General features: G+C 37.6%; 1 protein-coding gene across 5 annotated transcripts in view; it reads right to left on the bottom strand.

Moving 5' to 3' along the window:
• The window catches only part of MYLK (myosin light chain kinase), a 187,910-nt gene extending 174,670 nt beyond the window's left edge, over positions 1–13,240 (bottom strand). For 3 of the 5 annotated variants that reach the window (XM_071746633.1, XM_071746635.1, XM_071746637.1), the window contains exon 1: positions 13,169–13,240. The gene's annotated coding sequence lies outside the window, so the exon portion shown is untranslated. Of the gene's footprint in view, positions 1–1,055; positions 1,157–13,168 lie in introns of those variants that run through there. The other 2 variants (XM_071746636.1, XM_071746634.1) reach the window with 2 other exon arrangements.
• Between the last annotated feature and the right edge of the window lie 676 nt (positions 13,241–13,916).

Here is a 13,916-nt window from a genome sequence, read left to right as displayed (position 1 = left end):
TGAAAATGTCAGTGTTTGGTTTATTCTGTATTAAAAGGCCTAACTTTGTTATTTGGCCACCCCTGGAACAGACAATTTGAAAGAACTATCCATATTAATGCCAAAACCACTTGCTCTATATAAGCAGTGAAATTTCCCCATTAACATGTTGCATGGAGATTCTCAAGTCCTCAGTTGTATTCATTACTACAATACTTTTCTGATGGTCAATCTATAATTAACTCAGACACCTTGCTCAGCACCACATCTCACCAAATCTCATTCCACTTCAATAAAAAGTTTTTAAAGTAAAAAAGTTGTTTTGGTAATAAAGCATACCATGAATTAGTCTCATATCATTCCTAGCACCGATGACATTTGACATAGAACAGAGACAAAAAGCTGCAAAGACCATTCCCTCCATTTCTTAAAAGTCAACCTATAATGAATAGAAGCCTGAAGAAATGATATGTGCTCAACTCTCACTCTCAGCACTCTTGCTTTTCCCCCTCTCCAAGAGCATGATACGGAAACATAAATTAGTAGCCTCAATACTTCACACCACCACCCTCTCCCACCTCCCAAGTTAACAGAAAAAGATGAAAAGCAGCTGCCTTCTAATTTGCCTCTGTTCTAAGTAAGTGATTCCCACATTTATCAATATTTCCTGTAGCCATTTTTGGCACCAACATTTTCCACATCACTCAGAAGTAGATGGGTGATTAAGGATCGAAGGGGAAAACATAAATATAACCCCCACACTAAAGAAAAAACATCACAACCCACTGGTGTCAGGTTTCACAGAAGGAAAATTCCTGTAGAAGATTATTCATTGTCTTTAATGGGTTTTTTTCGCCTTGCAACATGACTTCAACTCCTTTTGAACAACCAGTGCAAGCAAAACTAATAGACTTCTTTGGAAGGAGAAGAAAGCTCCTAATTCACTAGTTCTTCAGTGGTAACTGAGACAAAGATTGACAAAGATTGACCAATATTAATCCACTCTTAAAAACCACATAATCATTCAATATTTCCCTTAAAGGGTACTTAGAAGAGCTTGCTTTATTCTTACCCACCGAGTTTCCTGGTTCTGTGCTTGCAACACTGGGTTCTGAAACAACAAAAGGCTCAGGACACTTCTAAAATAGCAGATCCACAGTTTGAATGCTGCTTTCCTGAATAACAAGTGAGAGAAAATTATTTCCAAAGGCTCTTGAAAGGCAGAACTGTAGCTTTATCCTAGGAATAGAGTCTGCACACACACTCCCTCCATAACACAGGGAAGGTCTCTTCCAGCTCCTTGGCAACCAGCTTTGTTTTGTTGACTAGACTGATAGAAAACATTAGAGAAAGAAAAGCACAGCTTGGCAGTCATGCCCTGGACTTGGAAGACATGGTTTGAGCCTCTATCAGTTTGTGCAAGAAAGGAAAACTACAGTGACCTCTGTCAAGATACTTCACCTTTACAGGACAGAGTTCCTCATCTCTTTGCATGTGAAAGGATGGGACCTTTATGATTTTAAGTGGAAACTCCTTAGCCCAGGAGCTGTGCCTGTTAATGCTTGTACAGCAACATGAAAAGTTCAATATTCAGTCTAGATCTTGGATCTATCAGCTACCACCAATACCACTTTCTCCTTCCATGCACCCATCTCCATGTTCTCTTACTTTTACCCTTCCCTTTTACCTAATTCTAGCATCCAGCCAAGTAAAGGGGGAGCTGGATCAAGTGAAAGCTGGTAGCATGATTCCCTAACTAATCCCAGACTACCTTTATGTATAGTTCAGTAACCAGTTGATGTGTTAATATGGAATGGTAATAAAATACAGCTATTTTCTGTAATACTCAGGATAGCTAAATCATCCTAGCAGACACGAGTGAGTTAATAATTTGGTAATAGGATAGTAACATTTAGATGACTGCACTTGGCCTACTCAAGTTACAACAGCACATCTAAAAGGCAGAAACTGTCCATGTATGAGTAACAAGAGGCAAAATTAGACATTCTTCTGACATTCAGTGTCAGATGAACTGCCATCCTCAAAGGAACCCCAAACAAGACAAATTAAACTCAAAAATTGTCTTGCATGGTTATACATTGGTTAACTGCATTGTCAGAATCATACTATAACCTTCTTTTCCTGTTTGTTAGCAAACATTTGATCTTGCAGGTAAGTATGATTGTCTCAGTTTTGTCACATGTGTATACAAATCTCATTCAGAGTACTTTGGGTTTAAAAAAAATATTTGTATTCAGTGTAGGTTAATTCAAAGTATTACAGATTACTTAAAAGATTACCATTCTTATGAAAGGAATGATCAGCCTTAAAAGAACCATACCAAAATGTGCTTGTCATGCTCAGCTTTCTAGTACATTTCTCACATATCCAAAAGATTAGGAGCCATTTACAGTGAATTAGTCTAACAGTGGAGATGTTTGCATATGCACCAGTAAGCTATCAAAACAAGGGTGAGGTCAAGGAGCCTTCCTGGCATGGAGTGCAACAGAGGGTGTATTCAAACCCCAGCTATAGAGCTTGTGACAGTAAATCTCCTCAGATAGACTATGAAATTCTGTGATGCTAGCTGTGCAGAAAGCTGACCTAAACTATCATGGGTAATTTCTGGCATTACCCACATAGTAACAGACTTTCATAATAGATTACAGGTGTAATTATATGATTCAACATGTATTTTCTTCACAGACAAGTGTTTGCCTGACATTAACAAGGCACTAATGCAAGCTCTAGGGAAAGAACATGAATTATGCTACACTTGACTCCATTCAAAAATGAAAGCTCTACAAGGCAGGCAGAAAGTTCAAGTGCAATTCAATTCCTTCTAGAAAAAAGGACTTCCAAGAAAAAGATGTGTTGTGGTGAAGAACACAACATGAAATCAAATTACCACTTTTAAAAATATCTGTGATTTCAGGATCTTTCAAGTCAGAAGCACTTGTCTTTTATGCTCCAAACAGCTGGGCAGATACTCTGCAGCTACCATGGGGAGTTTCAAGAAGATGCACTTGTAGGATCACAGAATATAGCAGCAGATTAAGACCTGTAGGACATTATGATTTCCATGAAAGATCAATAGGCCAAGATTGTTTGTCACATCAGAAGAAAAAACCAAAAACCAACCCCAAAAAATGATTAAAATTTATCATTGCTTGCTGGGATTCAGGAAAATTCAGAATAGGAATGAAAGAGTTTTGTAAACTTAAAGTTGAATGAGCTGTCCAAACTTATGGAATATGAACCAGGGCCCCAGACAAGAGGAGAGTTCTCCAGTTTTTGGGTCTTTATTTTACCCAAGGATGAGGATGAAAGGAGAAAAGCAAGCAAACTGATAACATAATGGTAGAATCCTAAAACTCCTAGGTGGAAAGGATCTACACATCTCTACCAAAATCCTGCTCAAAGCAGAAATACCATCAACACCCAATCAGATCAGCTGGGATTTTTTCTAGACATGCTTTGGATGCCTCTGCAGAGGAGCCACAGCATTTCTAGGTAATCACTTCCAGTGCTGCTCTACCCTCCTAAATTTCATTGTGAGCCACCCAAGCTGCAACCTGTGGACACAGCCCCTCATTTTTCCATCTGCCACTATTGAGAAAAGCTTGGCTGTTCCATTTCTGTAACCCCCCTTCAAGTAATTGTAGGCTGCTATTTGGCTGACAGCTCAGTAGCAAGACTATATATGAAATCTTTTAAAATCTCCCAAGAGTAGGAGGCACTTAACACTGAGACCTTTTTGAAAAGGAAAGAGTGAGGCTGAAGAATCCAGTTTCCCACAATTTGCAGAACATTTTATTAAAAACAAGAGCACAGTATAAAAAAGCATCTTTCATTAAAACCAGAGTTTAGTTAAAAGTGACATATTTCTTCCACACTATTTAGAATGAAATAACTTTTGCCCTTTTGTCTGTGATTCTCAGTTCTCTGTTCCTCCCCAGAAGTGAAATAATAAATTTCAGCGCAAGCTTTTTCACCCTTAAGTAGGGGTGGAAAAGGGATAGAATTTAATGACTATTATCTGTCTTTGTTGGCACTCAGAAGTGCTATAATTAAGAGAGGGGAAAAGAAACCCATGAAATATGTAAAAAACTGACTTAATTAAAAAATATAAACTGTTTCTGCAAAAACATCCATTTCAAAATTAATTCTCTTTCAAGTTTATTGTCACCACAGTCTAAGTTAAATACTCACATTTATGCTATTACAGGACATTGCAATGTCCTAGCTTGTTTCTTTAGCCAAAACAAACACAGTCTAAGTAGAATAGTATGTTTTCAAGTTAGAATGTTCATGCCAAGACACTGCACTTCCACAGATAATTTGCTTTTCTTCCCTCTGCTTCTGAGCACCTTTGGGATATGTCTTCATAAAGAAGCTATTGAATAGCAATATGCATTCAAGTTGCTTTAAAGGTAGAATTCTGGGCCAACTAAGCCATTTTGGGAAAAATTTGATCTATTTAACTAACTGAAGCCAAAAATCATCCCCAGGTATTTCTCCTTAACTGTAAAGGTCAATGAATGCAATGGGTATGTACTGCTTTGAATTCAGACTACTTGTGCTCTTAGATGAAAAGAGGCTCATGATCAGATCCAGACTGGGGACAGGACAACTCTTACAGCTCCATATTGCCTCTAACACTGAGAAGAGCAGTCATGGAAATGAGAAGCTGATGTGTCCAAAATATAAGGCTGCTCACATCTGAATGAGAGTTGCCTAACCTTGGTTATTATCATAATAATCAATATTTCTATAACGGCCCCAGTCTTTTATGCACTGAAGTCAAGATGCTAAGGAAGCATCATGTTTTTCTACCCTCTTTCTACATAATTTTATCATCTTACTATGTTGCTTATTCAGCCTGCACTAAGAAGTTCAAGCCCAAGAACTGCTGCAGCTTTATTTAAATAAAAGAATTTGTTTTATAAATAAAAGTATCATCATTTAGACATTTAGACAGAGATCTGACTGGCATGCTTTTAATTTTAAAATACTTTCTAAACAGCAATAACTTAAGTGCTTAGAGTACTCTTAGCTAAGAAAAATCTGCAGAATGGCAATTTTGAAAAGAAAAATGGAAGGAAGAACTACAGCGCCACAATATTTGTAACATGAAACAGCTTCTATCTAACCAGAGCTTGACCTTTCTTTTCAAAGGGAAAAGCAACAGTTATGAAAAGAAGGTGGTGGCTGGTGAATTTTCAATGGATATAGGATGATTAAATCAGTGGACAACAAAAAATACTCAATGTGCTGTGCTGCACTCACACTGACCTCACTTTTAAGTGAATGGTTCAGTTGCACCTTTTTAATCAAAGGAGAATACACACAGACATGAACAAACACACATATTTGAACCACACACTGCTACAGGGTTCTGATAGCTTCAGGTGAGTATGCAGTGGGCGTGCCTATTTCTTTTACTAAAACCCACTTCAATGCTGGTTTTAACAGTTACAACAAACTACAGTGAGCAGAGGAGGCAAGGAAAATGTAGGATGTAGGATATGCAGGGAGGCAGTATTCTGTCAAGGCAACTATTTGTCTGAGCCCTTCCTCTCCCTTCACCACCTTTTTCCTAAATCCAACTAATAGGGAAAAAAACATCAAACAACCAACAGCCAGTATCCCCACTGGAAGATTGGTGTCTTCCATAGCGTTCAGCTGCAATGTTATTCATCTGCCTCTAAGCCTCTGTTTGAACAATGTCACTATGGAAACAGATCTCTGATGCCCTGCACCTTATCAGGCTTTCTCTATTTAAATTCTTTTCTTGCTTTTTCAACAAAGGCATCCACTGAACCTCAACTAATCCAAGATTCTGTTAAGGCTGAGGTTTTCGTTTGGGGTTTTCTTTTTTTTTCATTTTCTTTTTTTCCCCTTCACTACCCTGTCTTTTCCAAAAGGTTCTCTCCCCCACTAATGCCATTTGACAAGTTTTGTTTGACTCGCACGTCTTCAGTTCCTAGCTCAAAAAGTATCATGGTTGTATTTATTGCCAAATATTTTAATTTTTTATTCTTCCCCCCAAGTGACAGTTTTCATTGAAAATTCCATTCATTCAACAGCAGCTTTTTCATTTTGGTTTTAGCTGCTAGGAATCTGCCTGCATCTACATCAGATGTGCCTGTAAGATCTCTCTAGAGAATTCCTAGGCTAGAGGTATAAAGGGATACATTTTGGTAATACCAACAGTTTATCAGTTCCAGATGCATTTGGAATCCCAAATCCTGTGTTTACAAATTCCAAATATTAGAATACTTTGAGGGAACAGAGAACAGAAAGAGAGCTGGGAAGCTTCGAGGTTACTTTATGCAAATATGAGTGCTAATCTGGGTTTGCCCTCACTGCATCCCACAGTAGTGGTTTCTCAAACTAAGCAAATACTACAACCTCTACAGCACTAAGAGCAGTGCATGCTTTAAGCCTCCACCTAAGCAGATACAAGCCAAACACTACATAACCTTTGAGGTTTTCTTACACTGCTCCTAACTCTAGTTTAAAGCAAGGCTACAAAACACATCTTTAAAGGAAGTTTCTGGGACTTTCCAGTGTGAGGGCAGGCAAAGCCTTACCAGCACGCATGGGAGTTCTGTGAAGAGTTAGATCTGAGTTACAAAAATATTTTGTTTAATTCACTTACTACCTTTGAAATTCTGGGCTGGCTGAGGAAGCAGAAGGTAAGGCAACACAGTAGCCTAAGGCATGCTGTGGCTCTCAGAGTTGCCAAGGTGGATTGGTATAAATAAAAAGGCAATTGCAATTAATGAGCTTCACAATGAGATCTAATCAAAACCTCCTTATGCCTTCCTTTGGGAGAGAGAAACTAAATGTATATAGAATCTTTAAAAAAAAAAAAAAAAAAAAGAGAAAAACACAAGAAAGATGCAACTCAGGCATGTCCTATTTACATCTTTAACTGCAGCTATTTCTAGGCTTTCATTAAGCAATCTGATGGAGACAGGAGCAGCACTATTCACAAGCAATAATCACTGGGGTTCAACTACTATTGCAAATTGAAATACGATGAACTCTTAGGAAAGTCATTGCAAAGCAGTTTATTTCATGCTGTTACTATTGCAAAATTATATTTACTCCTATCATAATATACCACCTAACAGCTTTTATGAGGTATAAAACATGATACATTGTAGTACTGGATTTAAGTGTTATTTTCCCTGATACTTAGACAGATTATTTTGATTTACTGAGTAACAAGTTTGAGATACAGCCAAAGAGAGGACCTGCATACCTAAACAAACCTTATAAGCTCAAGTCCTTCAATATAAAAAGGTAATCAATTTCCCAGTATTTCTATGTATCTAACTGTGAAACACCAGCTTTGTTTCCTACTTCCACAAATCAGGAACTTCCTGTTCTATTTCAGCCCAAACTCAGGAGAACCAAGGCAAAACTGATAAGCTTCTGGATCCCAAATGTAGCATTGCCTCCCTGGGGAGGCAATGACAAACAGGTGACAAGAGCAACACAACTGATAGAAAACATGGCTTTTCAGATCACTTCTCAGGTACTTTATGCTAAAATCCACTAGCATTTAATGTGACACATACTTCCAAAAATTCTATCTACACAAAGCAAAAAAAAAGGTAAAGAGCGAATAATACACATTCCAGCTTCATCCCTATTTTTAGTTTTTATTTACTTTTTTTTTACAGGACCTTGGCACTAAATAAAGTGTTACTTTGTGTTACTCCTCACATTCTTCATAAGTCATCTTTGGCAGCTAATACTATGCATCATCAGCAGTTGCCATGGAATGAATAAACACACTGGTGATTTTCAGGGACCTAAAATATAAAAGGATATAAAATAGAGAACTAGGAAGTACCATGCTAATTTAATTTTTTGCAACAGTTCCCATTTATTGAGGTAAGATCAGGGCATTCCAGGGACCTTATGCACAAGGCCACTACTGCCTCCAACCTCCTCTTGCACGGATGACAAAGGAGCACAGAGATTTCTCAGCTGTGCCTTTGGAGACTGCAAAGCTACAGTTTTGCAGCCTGATGGGGTTAACTTCCATGGATGTGCCCTGTTTATAAACTTCTATTTCTCACTGTAAATACCCTTCTGCTCCCACTCCGGGTAGCACACCATAGTATGCTGTACTACAAACAGGTATCATACAAAAAAAAAATCAAACAGAAAAATCCTTAAATTAAGCAATTCTGAGTAACAAGGGGCTCAAATAATCATAACCACTGAATTCATAGGTGGAATATCAACGATGACCCTATTTGAGATAGGGATTGTAAGAATGCTTTCAATATGGCAGAGGAGCAGCTTCCCACTCAGTAAAAGAAGGAAGGCTATTTCTGTTTAAAGATCAGAGTATGAAAGAAGTATTTGCTATTGTAAATATGGCTGGACAGGCCCCACTAGACCACTTGGTCTCATTCCTAGTAAAGTACCAGAACTGGATAATTCTATGTACCATGCTACCCTTTCATTATGGCGTGCAGTTCCCTCTGAAATTGCTGAAAACTGTGCTTTCATTTCAGAGGGCAGATCCAGGCAATTTGCCTGTAGCCTCATACCACTGAGTACACTTCCCTTTTTCCCTCCCTGCCCACAGCTTTAAGAATTAAGCTGGGAACATAAATCTCTATTTCAGATTTCCTTGGTTTGGGCAGACTAAGCCAAGACACTCCCTGTCCCTCTCAAGTATATATAGCAATGAAATAATTTGGAGTGCCTTCTCATATGGAAGACACTAGCCAATAATATCAATATGTATTTTCACTTCATATCAATTTGATTTTAAAATCCAAACTAGATCAAGACTCTGGTTACTTCTCTATTCTTTAAGCTACTGTGGGTCCTCAGAAGATAACCAAAGTAGTGAAATAAAATTGGAACACTGGTATTCCTCAAAAGCTCTCTCATGAAAAGTTTTAGTGGTGCTTCTACTAGAGACTGTTCACCAGAAAGTTGCTCTTGATTACTGCTTAGGAACATTTGGCCAGATACAGGAGACAAATCACACATTAGGGATTTTGAACTATGGCTGAGTGAGTTGGTTTTCTCCTGTTATGTCTTGTGTGCATCATCACAAATTCCTGTGGCATTTTTACTGGTCTGTCTCTAGACAGAAGCAGGTAGGACTCAGTAGTGAAGATGATGGTCAGGTTGCAAACTGAACTAAAGTGAAGCAAATATGCAGAGCTTTACCAGAACTATGAGTTCCTCTGCTATACTTAAATAACAGAGTCTGTAGCAAGCTTAAACCCACCATTAAGCCTTTGTCTAAATGGAAGCTTCTGCTTCTCTTAATCATCACATTAATTTCATTCTAGACCATGAAAAACAGAATTATAACCTTGTTGTTGCAAGAAGTAGTAGATCCAGCTGCCAGTCTTCTTGGAATGAGGATGCATATTGCAAGAACCACATTTTCTGTATGAAATCTCAAAGAACATTACTAGCAAGTTGTCTCTAACATTTCAGATTTATAGCATGGCCTGGCTCAGAACCACTGCAATTTCAGAGCTTCCTTGCAGCAAAACTGTTATTAAAGTTTGAAACTCTGGCCAATGCTTCTACTTCTATAGCAGTTTATTATCTATCTCTCTCTCTCTCTTTTAGTGTTAGAAATCCAACAATGCAATGCCCTCCCTAGGTTCTATGTTAAAATGTGCAATAACAGTTCAGAGCATCCCCGTTCCAATAAAGCACTTTCTGTTCAAGCCACTGGGGGCATGTGAAGTGCAAAGTCAGCAAAACACAGCATCTGGCTCCACCTTGATCCCTTCTGACACTGAGAGACTAAGAGATAAGAAAGGAAGAATATCATGTCCATGGGCAGAATCATGCATTTACGTGGGTGTGATGTGTAGCATTGATACAATGAAGGTGAAAGAAAAAAAAAAAATCAAGGGAATTTTCCACCTGATTCTTTATAAGTTATGATGTGCAAAACAGTACTGTTTGCACAGAGAACAGCTCATCTAGACACAGTTGAACTGGTTTTAAAAGGGACTGTAAAACAGCACAGCTTGTAAATTCTGTAAAATAAGGTAATTTTCAGTTTATTAGGATAGGGACTTCCTACTGAATACAGTTCCTTCCCCTTCAGAGAAATTAAATATTTTTCTAGGTGTGAAAGAACTCTGATCCAAAGGAGAAGCTGATTCTTCTGCCTAACAAGTCTACACTTTATATATTGATATATGGAAGAAATCCCCTTCTGAGGAAAAGATCAGAGGTTAATCTTTACTTTAACAATAAAAATAAGAAGCCACTTCACAAACCATTTCAGTTTCACGGGTTAAATGGAACCAGCTGTACATGTGGCCATTGTGAAAAAAAAACAAAAAACCAAACCCCAGTATTTCTTGATGAGCAGCACAGAAAGAAGTGATTTCTTGGCAGCACAGACAAGAGAGGATACTATATGCTTGTCACAAAGGGACAGGAGAGGAAGGTTAGAAGAAACAGTTCAGTCATTTATTCTGACCCACTGGATATTGTCAGCAATTCAGTTTAACCCTTTCATACCTGCACTGAGGCTGACAGTGGTTCCTATGTGAAGCACAAAATACAGGAAGAGAATTCCTAAACAGTGCTGTCTCAAGAATTTCTAACAGCTGCTGCCTGCTGCATTGACTGAACTCAGGTCTCTGAATTAGGTCCTGTGAAATCCAGTATTTGCCACAAGAAACACATCTGGGATTATCCCATAGATTCCACATGCACAGGGTTGAAATGACAGCTCCCTGCTGACAGAAGGAGGAGCAGGTATTACAGAACTTTTAAGTCTCTGCAAGCAATACAGATATCATAACCTTTTACTGTATTACTCTATAGACTCCAATAAATCTACAGAATTCAGCTTACCACAAGGCTACTGTTTTTCAGAGTGACTGATCCAACGATTAGTATTTATTTGCTGAGACAAGCTCCATTAAAAAAAAAAAAAAAAAAATCCACACTGTTCCCCCTCATCACCATGAAGATGAGATCTTGTTGCCAATCTGCTGGGCAGGAAGCCATCTGGGAACAATATCAATACCACAATCTATAGGCATCCCTCCAATACATTAATCAGTTCATTGGAGTTCAATAGCTGACAGCATCTTTAAGAACTGGAAAGGATAAAGCTGTGGTAATAAGGCACAGTCAAGATCAGTCCCCAGGGCCTAGTTAGTTCATCCTCTCCTTTGTATTCTTTTTCCTGGTTTTCTTTTTTTCTTTTTTTTAAACACACAACATTAGCATTTTTTCCTTAGCATTTCCATTAGCATTTTTTTTCATTAGCATTAGGGTTTGGGTTTAAATTTAAATTAAATTGGGTTTAAATTTACCATTCCAGAGAACCTCAAAGTGCAACCAAGGCCTCACAGTGTGACGCACCCACACGTAATGGAAAATGTCTCCTGCCTCACTTCAGCAATTGCAAGTCCTCTCCTACAAGCCAGGAAGAGTCACAGACTTCTGCCTTGACAGTACAGTTATCCATACAAACCCTTAAAAGGGCATTGAAAAAAAATCTGGAGATAATTACAATGTTTTGGAAATTGGGAAAAATAAATTTAAAAATATAAACATATGTTTATTTTACCCAGAAAGATACAATGTTTAGTTTAAATTGGTTACAAGGTTTCTTTTAATACTTTCAGAGGGAGACGAGCAGTTCTTGATGCTCTAGTTACTTCAGAGAAAGACACACCAAAACCCAGAATCTGAACCTGCAGAAATCTACCTTTGAGAGTACCTGTCTTTTAAAGCATGAGAAAAGGTGACTAATCAGAAGAAAAAAATACTGATTTGATTTTGTTCTCTTATCTTTCTCAAATGAAATGCAGGTGGTTTTCTAGGAGATACATTTCAACACAAGCTATGAAGTATAACACCAACAAAATGACAAATACCTCTGAAAAGTAGGGAGTAAAAACAAACGGACAGCAAATCCCCTAGATTAATAGACAAGCAAATCACAACTAATCAGTTTATGAGTTCAGTACAGCTCTCCATCAAAAACCCAACATACAGATACATACATAAATCACTGCACAATATGCACCTGTTCATTATCTTGGACAAAACCCATGGGAGGCAGTGACAAGATGTTCCTCAGCACAGCAGCTGGCATAACACAAAGTTAATTGTTGTACTACAGAATTCCATAATACAAAAGGAGCAGTCAGCCCTTGTTCTGAACTTAAGTTAACCAGAACTGTTCACAATAACAGCATCAAGGCCTAGCACACAACATAAACACAAACTCAGGTTTTGTTTTCACATTTTCACAAGTTGATATTCAATATTTGTCGAGCAGCTTCAAGCAGTTCAAAGATTTTAATTTTGCTGGTAAGACTGGGTTTGGTTGGTTGGTTTGGGATGTGGGGGTTTTGTTTGCTTGGATTTTTGTGTTGGCTTTTTTTTTTTGCTTTTTTCTTTGTTTGTTTGTTACGTTTCCAGAAGTCTGTCTCATGTAACCCTGGAAAATTTGCAGAATAGTTTTCCTATAAAGCATGCTCAGGTTCTCTAATTTGAAAATTATTCACCACTTTTGCATCTTGCCATCTGTAAGGGACAAGGTACAGACAGTCCATGTTGTAAGTTAAGGGTGATTTTTAATCTTGTTTAAATATTTCAGGCTACAAATTCCCAAAAGGTAGGTAGTAATGACTTAAAAAAAAATTAATTGGGCTGCAGATGGGGTGGAATAGCAGTGGATAAAAAGAATTAACCTCTGAAAACTGTTGTTATATTGAATCTCTCGTTGTGGAATAAATTAATATTTTAGCTTTCCACTAAATTATTTACATAATTGAGTTAACTAATCCAAATGAGTCAACAGAACTAATACTAATGCAAGCAGACAGCAAAAATCTTACATTATAGACTCGTGGAGAAATGGGCTAAAAATTCACCCAAAATTAATCTCAAAGGACCTTCATAAATTCTGGATATTATTCACTTTAAGGGTAAGAACTTAAATATTTGATAATACTTAAACAGTCCCATGGGTATGCTTTATACACACACTGTATCTACATTAAGCTAAATCTAGACTAAGCCTACATTATAGGTAATGCAAGTGTATTTGCTCACAAATTTCATTCAGTGAACTTCTAAACTGGTTTCAGTTAGAATAAGACAATTTTTCATTCAGACTTGGAATCAGAAGATTCCTCTTGCTTACCTTTTTCAGGGCTTAGGGGAGTCTTTTCAAGATCCTTTCCCTCTGATATTTCTTCGTAAAGTGGTTTGAAACCTAGTGATGAAAATAGTAAGAAATATGTAATTGATCATACCATTTGAAAAAAAATCAAATAGAAATCCTACAAATAATTCGCAGTAATGAATGTATTTTATAGTTAGATAATGGAAATGAACATGTGATTGGAATCAATATCTAAATATCAGACAACTGAAGTCTGGCTGTAGTAGCTACATAATCCCAGTAGTCCAAAGATAATGTAGAAAATTATATCTAGATAAGCAGCAAAATCCTTCTGAAGCCTGGCACTGAAAACAGCTCCACAGCTAAATAGCTCCCCAGAAGCTGATGATCACAAAAGATTCTGACAGCCATTGAAGTTTCACTTGATAATATATCTCAGAATGGATTAGTCAGATACAAGACTGTCAGAAGTCTTCTGTATTGTGAAGTCCAGCTCTTCTTTAGGACACAAAATCCGATGAGGTACAGCTTCTTACCACAAATGTTATGTCAGCTTTGATGAAAAAATTGCTCTGGACAATTTCATTTTCATTTTTTTTTACAGTAACTTTTTAAGTACACAACTCTACTTCATTATTTAGTTCCTCATGATGGGGAACTCCTGGAACTGATCAGAAAAGTCATGACAGAGACATCATGTACATTTCTAACAGCTTTCTGGTCCAGACAGACAAGTGGTAGGCTTGAATCCAAGACCTTCAACAAC

Source organism: Heliangelus exortis, chromosome 6 (genome assembly GCF_036169615.1).
Source record: "Heliangelus exortis chromosome 6, bHelExo1.hap1, whole genome shotgun sequence".
NCBI classification, from domain to species: domain Eukaryota; kingdom Metazoa; phylum Chordata; class Aves; order Apodiformes; family Trochilidae; genus Heliangelus; species Heliangelus exortis.
The sequence above is the reverse complement of the archived record's forward strand: the minus strand, read 5'-3'. Positions and strand labels throughout refer to the sequence as shown.